Below are 13448 nucleotides of genomic sequence, written 5' to 3'. Positions count from 1 at the left end.
GGAGGCGGGTCAGGACGGGACCCCTTGTGTCCAGCATCCTTGAGTCCTTTCCCATCTGGGGTCGCCCCTAGGATGACAAGATCACGCATGCAGCCCAGGGTCACAGCTGCACCTTATATGCAGACTCCATGCAAATGGGGCTCTCCTCCTGCTCATAAAAGGGGGCCCTTGCCCGGCATGTTGGGGAGACACCCAGAACCCAAGTGCCTGAGACAGGACCCCAGCGGCTCCACCATGGACTTGGTGCCAAGCTGCGTTTTCCTCCTGATCATTTCTCAAGGTCATTCTCAGGAGTGGGGAGCGCTGAGACCTGTGCCTGTGCCTGTGTGTGCTTCCATGTGATTCTAAGTCCCCCTGTGTCTCTGTGTTTGCAGGTGTCCAGTGTGAGGTGCAGCTGGTGGAGTCTGGGGGAGGCCTGGTGCAGCCTGGGGGGTCTCTGAGACTCTCCTGTGCAGCCTCTGGATTCACCTTCAGTAGCTACTGGATGAGTTGGGTCCGCCAAGCTCCAGGGAAGGGGCTGGAGTGGGTCTCTAGCATTAGTGGTGATGGTAGAAGTTACATATACTACGCCGACTCTGTGAAGGGCCGCTTCACCATCTCCAGGGACAACGCCAAGAGCACGCTGTACCTGCAAATGAGCAGCCTGAGAACCGAGGACACGGCCGTGTATTACTGTGCAAGAGACACAGTGAGGGGAAGTCAGTGTGAGCCCAGACACTAACCTCCCTGAGGAGACAGCAGGGCTGGGCTGCAGGGAGCATGGAGGACACCAGGGAGCCCTCAGACCCACAGCACAGAGAGCAGCCCCAGGAGCAGGGGCAGAGGGAGGCTGGGGGAAGGGCCTTCCTGTTGGGCTCAGGGATTTCCTCTCAAGCTCTCAGCTGCCTCCAGGGAGGGCTCTTCCTTCTCAGGTTCTCACTGCACACAACAGTGAAGAAGGGCATTGTGTTTGCAGGTGACATGAGGGCAGGGAGTGGACTCTCCTTCACCAAGTCTTTTATTTTCTGTTTCTCTTTCTCTACAAGGAGATCATCCTCAGTGCTCTCGGCCTCCTGGGTTTGGGAAACGGTCCCACCATGAGAGACCCCAGCGTAGCCCAGGTCCCTGTGTGCTGACCTCAGGCCCCTGTCCCCACCTTTCCCTCTCACAGGCTCACCTGTTCCCACCTTTCCCTCTCACGGGAACAAGTGGCGCCATGATGACGAGGATCATCCCCCAGGACCTCCCATCATAGCTCTCTGTCATCCCTACCACACGCTTCCCTCCTGGTCCTCATTCACTCGAGTAGATGTGCAAACCCACCCCAACTTCTGGCTTCAATCATCACAAAACCTTGAGTCTGATTTGCTTTGTTTCCCAATGAAGGGGACCCTGTGGTTACAGGAATTTCCCAGCAGATGGCTCAGGGTGACCCCCACGTCTGCACCCTTAGCTCCATTGTCCCCACCTTAACTATCTGCAAAGTCCTGTCATATAAGAACACCCACAGGCCCCCGCGATGAGAACCTGGATATTCCTGAGGTCAGGGTCCAGCCATCTCAATCCCCTGAGAGTCAGGGCCTCCAGGGCCCGTCAGGAACCTGGGGACTGGTTTCCTTCCTGGGAGCTGGGAGTTGTGTGTATGAGAGTGTGAGTGTGCATGTGTGTGTGTGTGTGCACATGGTAATCTGTTTGGAATTGAGCCATGACACCTGTCTGTCTGGGATGCAGACACAGTAGTTTGGACCTCATGTGGAACCTGGAACGTGGGTTAATCTTCAAGCCAATGCTTTCTTTCCTGAGGGACTCCAGATGTGATGTGTGTCTATTTCAGGGAAGAGCGAGGCAAATGGAACTGGTTGGACAATGAGGAAATCACAACACAATGGAGGAACGGTCCCAGAGATGTGCCTGCTCAGACGTGGTGAATTCCGGTGAATGGTAATTCCCCTCCAGTCTCAGGGTGGGTTTTCCCATGTTGCACGTGGGTCCATCCAGTGAATAGGCTTTAGGGCCTGGGGTCGCCCATCATGTAGGGACACGGTGACGGCACTGCCCAGGGCCACACGCAGACCCGAGGGGGCACTGGAGAGGGAGGACATGGTGCCTCTGAAATGAGCTGCTGATGAAGCAAGAAAGCCCCACATGCCCTCCCGCTCCCTGGTTAGAACCACGTCACATGTCCACATGGACTCAGACCCTGACGGAGAGAACGAGGCAGAGCCACCAAGGCTGAGCAGGTTTCTATGACATTAGATCCATCAGCTCCAGTAACGGGCGGTTTTCTGTATGATCTATTCATTCTGTAATAATGGACAAAGAAAAATAATACTCTTCATTTATAAACTAGATGCCCGGTATGTGAAATTCTTGCACGGGGCCGGGGGTTGGGGGGCCCCTCAGCCCAGCCTGCACCGTCTCCAATCTAGGATCCCTTAGGGGATGTCTGACTGCCTCTCACAATCTGGGACCGCTGACTCCAAACCGCTCGCCTGCCTGCCTGCTTCATCGTCCTTGACCCCTCTGCCTGACTGCCTCATCGCCCCTAACCACCTTTGCCTCATCGCCCAAACCACCTCTACCTGTCTACCTGATTGCTCCTAACTACTGGCCTACTGGCCTGATCGCCCTAACTGCTCCCCTGCTTGCCTGATCGCCCCTAGCCACCTCTGCCTCACCCCATACCAAGACCCAGGATTCCCTCCTCTGGCCAGTCTCAGGCACCTGGGACCTGGGCTTCCCTCCCTCCGGCTGGCTGCAGGCACCCAGGACCTGGACCCACTTCACCTGGACCGGCTGCAGCCGCAGGGGACCATGGGCGGGTGGCTTTGCCTGGGCCACAGCCGCAGGTGCCCGGGACTGCTGGCAGGTCGCTTATCCCTCTCCAGGGGCATAGCCTCAGGAGCTGACATCTGGGACTGTGGGGTGTGTGGCTTTTTCCTCTCCCGGGCCACAGCCTGGCTCGTCCCCATTCTTCTCTCACAAGCTCATTTATGCCTGGCTGGTCCTCATTCCTCTCTCCCCATTGTTGAGTGTCTGAGCAGTTCAGGCGTGATGGTGTGAGGGCATGACAACCATTTGCATATTAGCTCTTTATTATTTAGGATGATTTATTATATCTGTTCTTTCATATCATTGTTTTACATCAAGACTTTTTATAGTTAAACTAGAGGCCCGGTGCACGAATTTGTGCACCAGTGGGGTTCCGGCCTGGCTTGCGTGATCGGGCCGAAACTGGCTCTCTGACATCCCCTGAGGGGTCCCGGATTGTAAGAGGGCACAGGATTGCCAAGAGACCCCACCGGTTCAGGATCAGGGTTGGGAAAAGACACAGGAGGTTGGCCAACCAGGGAGGGACCTCAGGAGTGCTCCAGGGTATATCTGCCCATCTGGCTCAGTCTCAATAGGCTGGACCCCAGCAGCAAGGAAAGCTGCTGGTTGGAGCATCTGCCCTCTAGTGGTCAGTGCACGTCATAGCAAGCCATTGAGCAGCCTTAGCATATCATTAGCATATTATGTTAATGATCAAATCTTCTGACCCAGTTCTCTAGATCCAACAAGAGGCTCTTCTGACTCCACAGTGCAGCTCAGCCCCACACAGCTCAGGGCCAAGCCAGCCAGCAGGACAGGAGCATGGTGGACAGTGGGCACTGTGAATGCCGCACCCATTAGTGGCTAGGGTTCAAGGCCTAGAGAAGGGGCTGACGCATAGATGAATACACTAGACAAGTAATATAAATTTAGAAAGCCTGGGGGAGCCATGGGGAGACCTTACTCTATAGCGGAGAGGCTCCCTGAAACCCCGCACCCATCACCTTTTATTTACTTGTACACACATTAGCCCTTTAGGAGTGCACACAGGCATATCCATGGTAAAGTTTGGTAAACAGTAAAGGATTATCAGGTTAGGGGGTTGCCTTCAGCCATTCTGCCCAAAGCAGGGCAATATTATGCTGATTTTCAGCCCTTACTGTATATCAAAGTCCAATAGCTTTCCAGTGGACTTCTTGTATAATTATGCTAACTAGTTGATGATCTTCGCCTCCAGCAGGGCACCCGTCATGTGACCCCAAAATTAGAGAAGAAGGACCCCAGTTGTTCAAGGTCATTGACTTGTCATCATACTCACAGCACTGAGAGTAGCTGACATCAGGCAGAGGCAGCTGACCCCCAGCAGCTTGGTCCAGATGTCCAGGACGACCACCAATACCCACACCAAGGGGCATGGGATGTGTATTATGCACGTAGCTGAGCTCTCTGGAAGCACAGGAAAGGCCCTTCAGGAAGGCAGAGCTGCTTTGATGGAGCCAGGAAAGGAGACTCCCTCAGGGATTTTATTCGTTGAGGGGATGGGGGCAGGGGGATTCTGCTTCCAGGGGTTGTGTGGCTTCAACCTCTTAGTGACAAATGTAGAGGAGACCAATATTTCGGGTCAGATTCCCGTGGGGGGCAGATGGAGAAGAGGCAGGAATGAGCCATACGTTGTCAGCAGTCGAATGTAAATAATATAATGTCTGGCTCCCTATTTCCCTTAACAATGTTAATAAATGACCAAATATAAAGTAAAGGGTCAGTACTGTGTGCAACAGCCCTGTCTACAGATAATGGGTGGGAGAACGATTATACGTAAGACGATGTTGTGGATGAGGATGATCATGGTGGTGATGATGACGAAGACCATGGACTGAGACGGGGGTCCTGATCCAATGGAATGAAGGCTCCTCATACAGACACACTGTCACCTTGGCTCCTGCATTGAGGGGTGTCCAACTTTCCCTGTAGGTGTTGTGAGATTTCATAAATGGGACCCCAAAGAATGAGGCAGCTTGGGTGATTCAGGTGAGACCATGTGAATAATGACCCCACAGGTGTCTGAGTGCTAATCCTATTGGCCTGGGAAGGTGTCACCTTTGAGAACAGAGACACTGTGAGAATGTGCATGTAGGAAACAGGGGTCCCCTTCCCACCAGTGTGCAGTGACAGGTTCCTTATTTCTCTTGATCCCTGCCTGCATGACCTTTAACGTTTCTACTTCAATCAACTCCTGCTCACCATTATTCAGGTATTTCCTATGATGATACGAGCTGTCTCTATGATACCTTGCACTTCCTTCTGGGCCTTCACTGGAGAAGACTTTAAACCCACATGTCCAGTAGCTCTTTGTCCATGAACATCAGGCACAGTTCTGTCATGTGACTCAATTCAAGTCCAGCGTCCTCCCCTCACCCAGGTCCATAGCCACGTCCAGATTTATGGGTAGTTTCCCAGCAGCGCTCCCCTCTGCTACCAGAACCTGCTCCAGTTCCTGTGGCTGCTGTAGCCAATGCACATGGACAGTGGAAGCCCAGCATTTTCTAGGGAGTTCTTTGTAAAATCACCCAAAACAGGTCCCATCAAAGACAATAGTGATGAATTGAACATTAATAAAATAAACCCATTTTCCCCACCAAATATTCCATCAAGTACATTTAATGACAAGCTTAGCAAGAGAATATCTCTTAAATCCTGTGCCTGATGGAGAATGTGTGCATTGCACATTAAGGGTGTGGTATGTTGTGGGGAGACCCCGGCACCCTCTGACCACAGTGAGCATCCTCAGGGACAGGGCAGAGGGAGGCTGGGATGAGGGATTCCTGACAGGGTTGAAGTTCCCTTTCCTGTGAGAAAATGTATGCTAGGAATTCTCCAATTCTCCTCCCTCTGAACCCCAACACCACTGAGAACACTAGACTGAGAAATCAGGTCACTTAACAGGCTGCCATATCACTTCAACATATGAAAGATTCTCAGTGGTGCACAGGCATAATCATTGCTTTTATTTCTAATCTTTTCTCCAGGTTAAATCATGATTATCTCTGCTGTGATTAGCTCTGCTGTGATTATCTCTGCTGTGCAACATGCAATGGGCTTGCATAAGGGAAGAGTTTCACAGTGAGTTATAACACAATAAAAAGGTTCCAACATCAAGAATCAAGGGTCTCCCTTTTCCTTGTGCTTTGGTAGTAGTTACTCAGATCAAAGTGAATACAGACCTCAGATCCTCTACTTATAAGGGAAAGGCTGCCCCACATGCAAATTTCCATTCAAGCTCCAGGGTACATCCTCCCCTGGGCTGGGCAGGCTCACAGCTCTCTCCTCACTCAGGGCTGAGGTCTCTGGAAGGCAGAGCTGTGGTCTAGAAGAAGATGAGACTGCTGGGTCTTCTCCTGTGCCTGCTGACAGCCCCACAAGGTGAGGATCTCAGAGGTCAAGCAGGGGTCATGGGACAGCTGTGACTGCAGGTGACTGACAGGACTGATGCTCCTTGTCCCCAGGTGTGCTGTCCCAGGTGCAGCAGCAGGAGTCGGGCCCAGGACTGGTGAAGCCCTCACAGACGCTCTCTCTCACCTGCACTGTGTCTGGTTTCTCTCTGACAAGCTATGATGTACACTGGATCCGCCAGGCTCCAGGAAAGGGGCTGGAGTGGGTCGGGGCTATGTGGAGGGGTGGAGGTACAGCCTATAACCCAACACTAAAATCCCGCCTCAGCATCACCAGGGACACGTCCAAGAGCCAAGTTTACTTAATGCTGAACAGCCTGAGAACCGAGGACACGGCCATGTATTACTGTGCGAGAGACACAGTGAGGGGAAGTCAGTGTAAGCCCAGACACTAACCTCCCTGAGGAGACAGCAGTGCTGGGCTGCAGGGGACGCTCATGACCCACAGCACAGAGAGCAGCTCCAGGAGCAGGGGCAGAGGGAGGTGGGAGGGAAGGGCCTTCCAGTTGAGCACAGGTATTTCCTCTCAAGCTCTCAGCTGCCTCCAGGGAGGGCTCCTGCTCTTTCTCTGAGGCTCTAATTTCCTGCTTTCTCACTGCAGACCCCAGAGGAGGAGGTGACACTGCTGCTGGCAGATGACATATGGGCAGTGATGGGGACTCTCCTCACAACATGATACTGTACATAGAAAACCTGAAAGACTCAACCAAAAACCTACTGGATTTAAGAAACGAATTCGGTAATGTAGCAGGATAGGAAATTAACAGCCCAAAATCTATGGAACTTTTTACAACAATAACGAATTCTCAGAAAGGGAAACCAGACCAACAATCCCATTTACCATTGCATCAAAAACATTATGATACTTAAGAATAAACTGAGCCAAGCAGGTAAATGACTTGTACTCAGAAAAACACAGGAGGTTGAATAAAGAGATAGAGGAAGATACAAACAAGTGGATTACAATACCGTGATCATGGATTGGTAGGATTAACATCATTAAAATGTCCATATAACCCAAAGCACTCTACAGGTTCAATGTAATCCCTATTAAAATAGCAACAGAATATTTCACAGATCTACAACAAATACTCCAAACATTTATGTGCAACCAAAGAAGACCCTGATTAGCCACAGCCATCTTGAGAACAAAGATCAAAGGAGGAGGGATCACAATACCAGATATCGAATTATACTTCAAAGCCATAGTAATCAAAACAGTCTGGCACAGGCACTAGAACAGGCATATACATCCATGGAAGAGAACAGAGAACCCAGAAATCTACCCAAGCCATTACGCTCAATTAATCTATGACAAAGGAGGCAAGAGCATACAATGGAGTCAAAACAGTCCTTCAATAAATATTGTTGGGAAAATTGGACAGATAAATGAGCAAGAAAATGAAACAATACACTAACATACACCACACACAGGAGTAAACTCAAAATGGTTAAAAACTTAAATGTAAGTAGGGAAACCATAAAAATCCTAGAAGAAACCATAGGCAGCAATATCTCAGATATCTCTCATAGAAATGTGTTTGCAGACACATCTCCCAGGACAAAGGAAACTAAGGAGAAAACAAACAAATGGGAATACATCAGAATAAAAAGTGTCTGCACATTAAAGAAACCATCCACAACATGAAAAGGGAGCCCACAGTATGGGAGAACATATTTGGCAAGGACACATGTGATAAAGGGTTAATGTCCAAAATGTATAAGAAACCCATACAACTTAACCAAAGGAAGACAAGCAATCCAATTTAAAAATGGGCAAAGGACCTAAATACACACTTCTCCAAAGGGAACATACAGATGGCCAAGAGACATAGGAAAATGCTCAGAGTCAGTGACCATCAGAGAGATGCAAATTAAAGGACAGTGAGGTATCAGCTCACACCTGTCAGAATGGCGACCATCAACAAATCAACAAATGACAAGTGCTGGCGAGGGTGTGGAGCAAAGGGAACCCTCGTACTCTGCTGGTGGGAATGCAGGCAGGTGTAGCCACTATGAACACAGAATAGAGTTTCCTCAAATAATTAAAGATGGAACTGCCATTTCACCCAGTGTTCCCACTTTTAGGAATATATGCTAAGGGACCCAAACACCAATCAGAAACAATGGATGCACCCCTATGTTCATAGCAGCACAATTTGCAATAGCTAAGATCTGGAAACAGCACAAGTGCCCATGAGTAGCTGAGTGGATAAAAAGCTGTGGTATATTTATGCCACACAATACTATGCAGCAGTAAAAGAGAAGGATCTCTTACCCTTTGGGACAGCATGGAGGGACCTGGAGAGTATCATGCTAAGTGAAATAAGCCAGTCAGAGAAAGACAAGTGTCACATTATCTCACCCATATGTGGAACCTAATAAACAAAATAAACTGACAAAGAGAGTGGATCCAGAGACGTGGAAGCATGGAGCAGACAGGGGAATCTCAGAGGGAAGTCGTGGTAGGGTGGGTGGGTGGGAAGAGGTCAATGAACAAACTTGAGTGCATAGAGGCTTAATCCAGGGACACAGACAATAGGATGGTGAAGCCCTGGGGCACCCGGGGCAGGCTAGAAGGTGTCAATGGGGTTGAAATGGGACATGAGTAATTCCTTCAACAATAAAGGTATAATTTAAAGAAAAAAGAATTAGGACTTGGACCCTCAGACACCCACTGAACATGGTCCCTGTGTCACCATCTTCTCTCAGGTGGGGTCAAGACCTCAGCTATGAAATACTCTGCCTCATGACTATGCAAAAGAGAGGAGGCAGAGGAGGGTAAATATGGGTAAGTCTGTGCCCTGAAGGCATCACCCACAGCCACACCCTCCCCTACAGAAGTGCTCCCAGCACAGCCCTCACCATGCACTGGAGCTGGAGAACCCTCCTCCTGGTGGCCATGGCGACAGGTAAGGGGCTCCCATCCTGGTTAAGGAGGGTCCAGGGAGAGTCCAGGGGGATTCCACTCACTCCTGTCTCCTCCCACAGGTGTCCACTCCCAGGTGCAGCTGGTGCAGTCTGGGGCTGAGGTGAGGAAGCCTGGGGCCTCCGTGAAGGTCTCCTGCAAGGATTCTGGATTAACCTTCACCAGCTACTACATGCACTGGGTGGGACAGGCCCCAGGACAGGGGCTTGAGGTGGGTGCAGAGGTTTGACCTAAGCGATGGAGAAACAAAGTACGCACAGAAGTTCCAAGGCAGAGTCTCCATGACCGGAGACACGTCCACGAGCACAGCCTACATGGAGCTCAGCAGCCTGAGAGCCGAGGACACGGCCGTGTATTACTGTGCCAGACACACAGTGAGGGGAAGTCAGTGTGAGCCCAGACACCAACCTCCCTGAGGAGGCAGCAGGGCTGGGCTGCAGGGAGCGTCCTTGACACAAGGGGGCGCTCAGGACCAAGACAGTGCCCAGATCAGGAGCAGGTGGAGAGTTGAGCAAAGATACCATTTCCTGCTCCGTCTTAAAATAGTTTTAATCTGAGGCTCAGCCACAGAGCTCACAGAAAGCCCTTTCCTAGGTCTAGTTTTAGGGATTATGTTTGTGATAAAAAAAGGGGGCTCTGTTCCATGGATGAAAGGGGCCACATGCTAACCTCACAAGCTCAGGGGAGGCCTGCATCGCCATTGTACAAACTCAGAGACCTAACATAATGACATAAGATGGTCTGAAAATTAAATATTTAACTACAAACAGGTTATGGTGGGTAGTCATGTCCTAGGCCAGTATTTTCCCTACAAAGATCAACTTAGATCTTTCCTGAGCCCATTTGTCTTTTTGCCTCTAAGATAACATACCTGTGAGATGACTGGGTAACTTGTAACTTCCCTTTTTTCCCCCAGAGCCCTCAGGGAACAACAAATGGCACCAGGACATTCCCTCATTGTGATTGTTATCAAGTTAATCATCAACTATTAATTATGTTAAACTATACCTTATCCATCTCCGTAAAAGAAGCACATGTCCATCATCACACTTTTTACCCTATCACAGAGGTCTCCCAACTTTGCTTGCTCCACCTCCTTAATCGATCACCAATGAATGTCATGTAACCCCTCTACATCCCTTCCTTTGATTGCAATGTATAAATACAGATGTAACCTGCCAATCTCCGGAGCATTATCTCAATTCATTGAGGTTCTGCTTCCCGGCCTATCTCCACAGTTTGGCTCAAATAAACTCACAAAATTCTTCACAGGTCTAAATGTTTTTTACCTTAACAGTTCTTTCTTTTTCACGACTGCATAGTGTTCCATGGTATAGATGTACCACGCTTATCCAATCATCTGCTAATGGGCACTTAGGCCGTCTCCCATGCTTAGCTGTTGTAAATTACACTGCTATGACCATAGGGGTGCATACACTCTTTCTGATGAGTGTGTTGGGTTTCTTAAGATGTATTCCTAGGTGTGGGATCACTGGGTCAAATGAGAGTTCCATTTTCAATTTTTAGATGGAACTCCATATTGTTTACCATAATGGCTGCCCCAGTCTGCATTGCTAATGGACCAACTAAACTGATGAACAAAAGTAGACCCAGAGCCGTAGAAGCATGAACAGACCATGGAACCTCAGAGGGAAGGCAAGGGAGGGGGGGTGGGAAGAGATCAGCCAATGAACTTGTCTGCATATACAGCTCACCCGGGGACACAAACAATGGGGTAGTGAGGGCCTGGGGAGGGAATAGTAGCAAGCAGGAAGAGGATAATGGGGAGAAAGTGGGGACCTATGTAATACTTCAGCAATAAAGATTAGAAAAGAGAGAGAGAGAGAGTGAGAGAGAGCACCTCATGTTCACTATCCGGGCATCCAGTCCTGCCTAGCTCTCTCCCACCTCCATGTCACTCCTCACCTTCCCTCCTTCGCTTCAAATGCACAAACAGGGCTGCAAATGGTTATTCTCCAGAGCATTGGAGGTCTTGCTCCCCCACAGTTGTCATTCATTTGGTCCCAATAAAATCTTATCAAATATTCTCTACATGTTAGGACATTTCTTACATCAAATATTGTCTTTTCTTCATTTACAACACACGTGCATACACGTTTTTTCTCCGTGTGCAGAGGGAGGTTCACACAATTATTAAACACCTGCCACTGTTACAGAATTTACCAGGGGACCAGAAATACACGGGAGAACCCGGAGATACAGGAAAACCCATTCATTTCCAGATGCACCAGTACCGTGACTCAGGGAGCCTGTGTCCAAACCCTGAGCAAGCCCATATGGAGGAGGAAGCTTTCTCTTTATACCCTTTGGTTTCTTTGTCCCCCAAACATGGATCAGACTTCCGGACCTTTTGGGGGCTTTGCAAAAAGCCCCGTGTGCTGGGATGGGGGCTATGTGACCACCCACAGGCCTGGCCTGGAGCCAGCGCTGATAACCCCTCTGGGGGTTGTGTATGGTTCATGGTTTATGGCCTCTGTGTCGTGGGAGTGTTTAGTAAACAGGTCTTGCAAGACCAGATAATTAAGGAAGGAGCGGTGACTAGACTCCAGGCTAACAGGAATGTGCATTAGGACTACTGATTAACTCGGTACAGAGTCAGGCTGCGGGTCTCCTACATTCTTTCACAAATGCCTTATTTTCCTCATCACGACCCCCACAGGATGAATTGTAAGGAGTTCGCACCCTTTGGTGTGGGCAATGGTGCTCCAGCCACTGAGCCACCGCAGCCAGCTCCATGTGTAAATGATGGAAACTCTCCCCTGTGAGAGGCTTGGATACAAGGCATTTGCACACGCACAGCAGGGAAGTTGAGGGAAATGTGTGCTTTCGGGAGGCAGCTGTGTGCTTGTGAGAGTGGCAGCAGGTTAGAGACGGAGGCTGCGGCCACAGCGTCCAGCCCAGCCTCTCCTGCCTCATCACTTGAATACGGTGGAGGTTTTTCGGGGCAGGAATGCACTGCTGGGGAACCGGCTAGACTTGTAGGACATAGTAATCCTGCTCTGTTAACGGTGAAGGTTTATTCTGATTAAAGAAGCACATTCTAGCCTGGCTGGCAGCCTCAGGGGGGACCTGGGACTCACCTGGAATCGCAGCCCTTCCTCCCACTGGGAGCTGCCTGTTATCCTGGAGAGATGACCAACTTTGCTGCAGGAACAGAGCAGCAGCCCCATGAAGGTCCCAGCCCTCTGCTCCCCGTCAACGGCCCCTCGCCATACCCTGTGGCTCCTTCCATGTAATCTTCATCCTTTCACTCAATATAAGCAGCTGCTTATGGGGGCTGCAGAGCAGGTTTTTGTGGATGACCTGCTGCTCTCCCATATTGCCCGCAGCATTGGAATGAATGTCGACATGTGATTCAATCCCGCCTCTGCTCGATTGGCTCAGGGACTGAGCAGGCAGCACGGACCAGGCACTGTCCGATTACATGTTGGTGTGTGTGAGATGTGATGGAGGAACACAACAAGGAGAATCTTTCAGTCTCAAAATAAAAGCATCATCCAATGCAAATTCTTATTCCCAAACCCCAGAAAGCAACATGGCCCACGGCGGGTGAAGGGGAGCGAGAGGAAGCCCGATCCACACGCCTCTGGGAGAGCACCACTGGGTCCTCATCAACACCCCGAACAAGGAAGACTCTCAACACTGGAAGTTGCCCCCAAAGGAATGGGGTCAGGGTGACGGGTCTCAGGAAAGGAGGGAGGGAGGCGGGTCAGGAAGGGACCCCCTGTGGCCAGTATCCTTCAGTCCTTTCCCATGTGGGATCGCCCCTAGGATGACAAGGTCAGGCATGCAGCCCAGGGTCACAGGTGCACCTTATATGCAGACTCCATGCAAATGGGGCTCTCCTCCTGCTCATAAAAGGGGGCCCTTGCCTGGCATGTTGGGGAGACACCCAGAACCCAAGTGCCTGAGACAGGACCCCAGCGTCTCCACCATGGACTTGGTGCCAAGCTGCGTTTTCCTCCTGATCATTTCTCAAGGTCATTCTCAGGAGAGGGGAGCGCTGAGACCTGTGCCTGTGCCTGTTTGTGCTTCCATGTGATTCTAAGTCCCCCTGTGTCTCTGTGTTTGCAGGTGTCCAGTGTGAGGTGCAGCTGGTGGAGTCTGGGGGAGGCCTGGTGCAGCCTGGGGGGTCTCTGAGACTCTTCTGTGCAGCCTCTGGATTCACCTTTGATGATTATGCCATGAACTGGGTCCGCCAGGCTCCAGGGAAGGGGCTGGAGTGGGTCTCATATATTAGTGGTCCTAGTGGTAGTAAC

The sequence above is a fragment of the Plecotus auritus genome, assembly GCF_963455305.1.
Source record: "Plecotus auritus genome assembly, chromosome: 1".
Classification (NCBI taxonomy): Eukaryota; Metazoa; Chordata; class Mammalia; order Chiroptera; family Vespertilionidae; genus Plecotus; species Plecotus auritus.
This window is presented reverse-complemented; position numbering follows the sequence as displayed.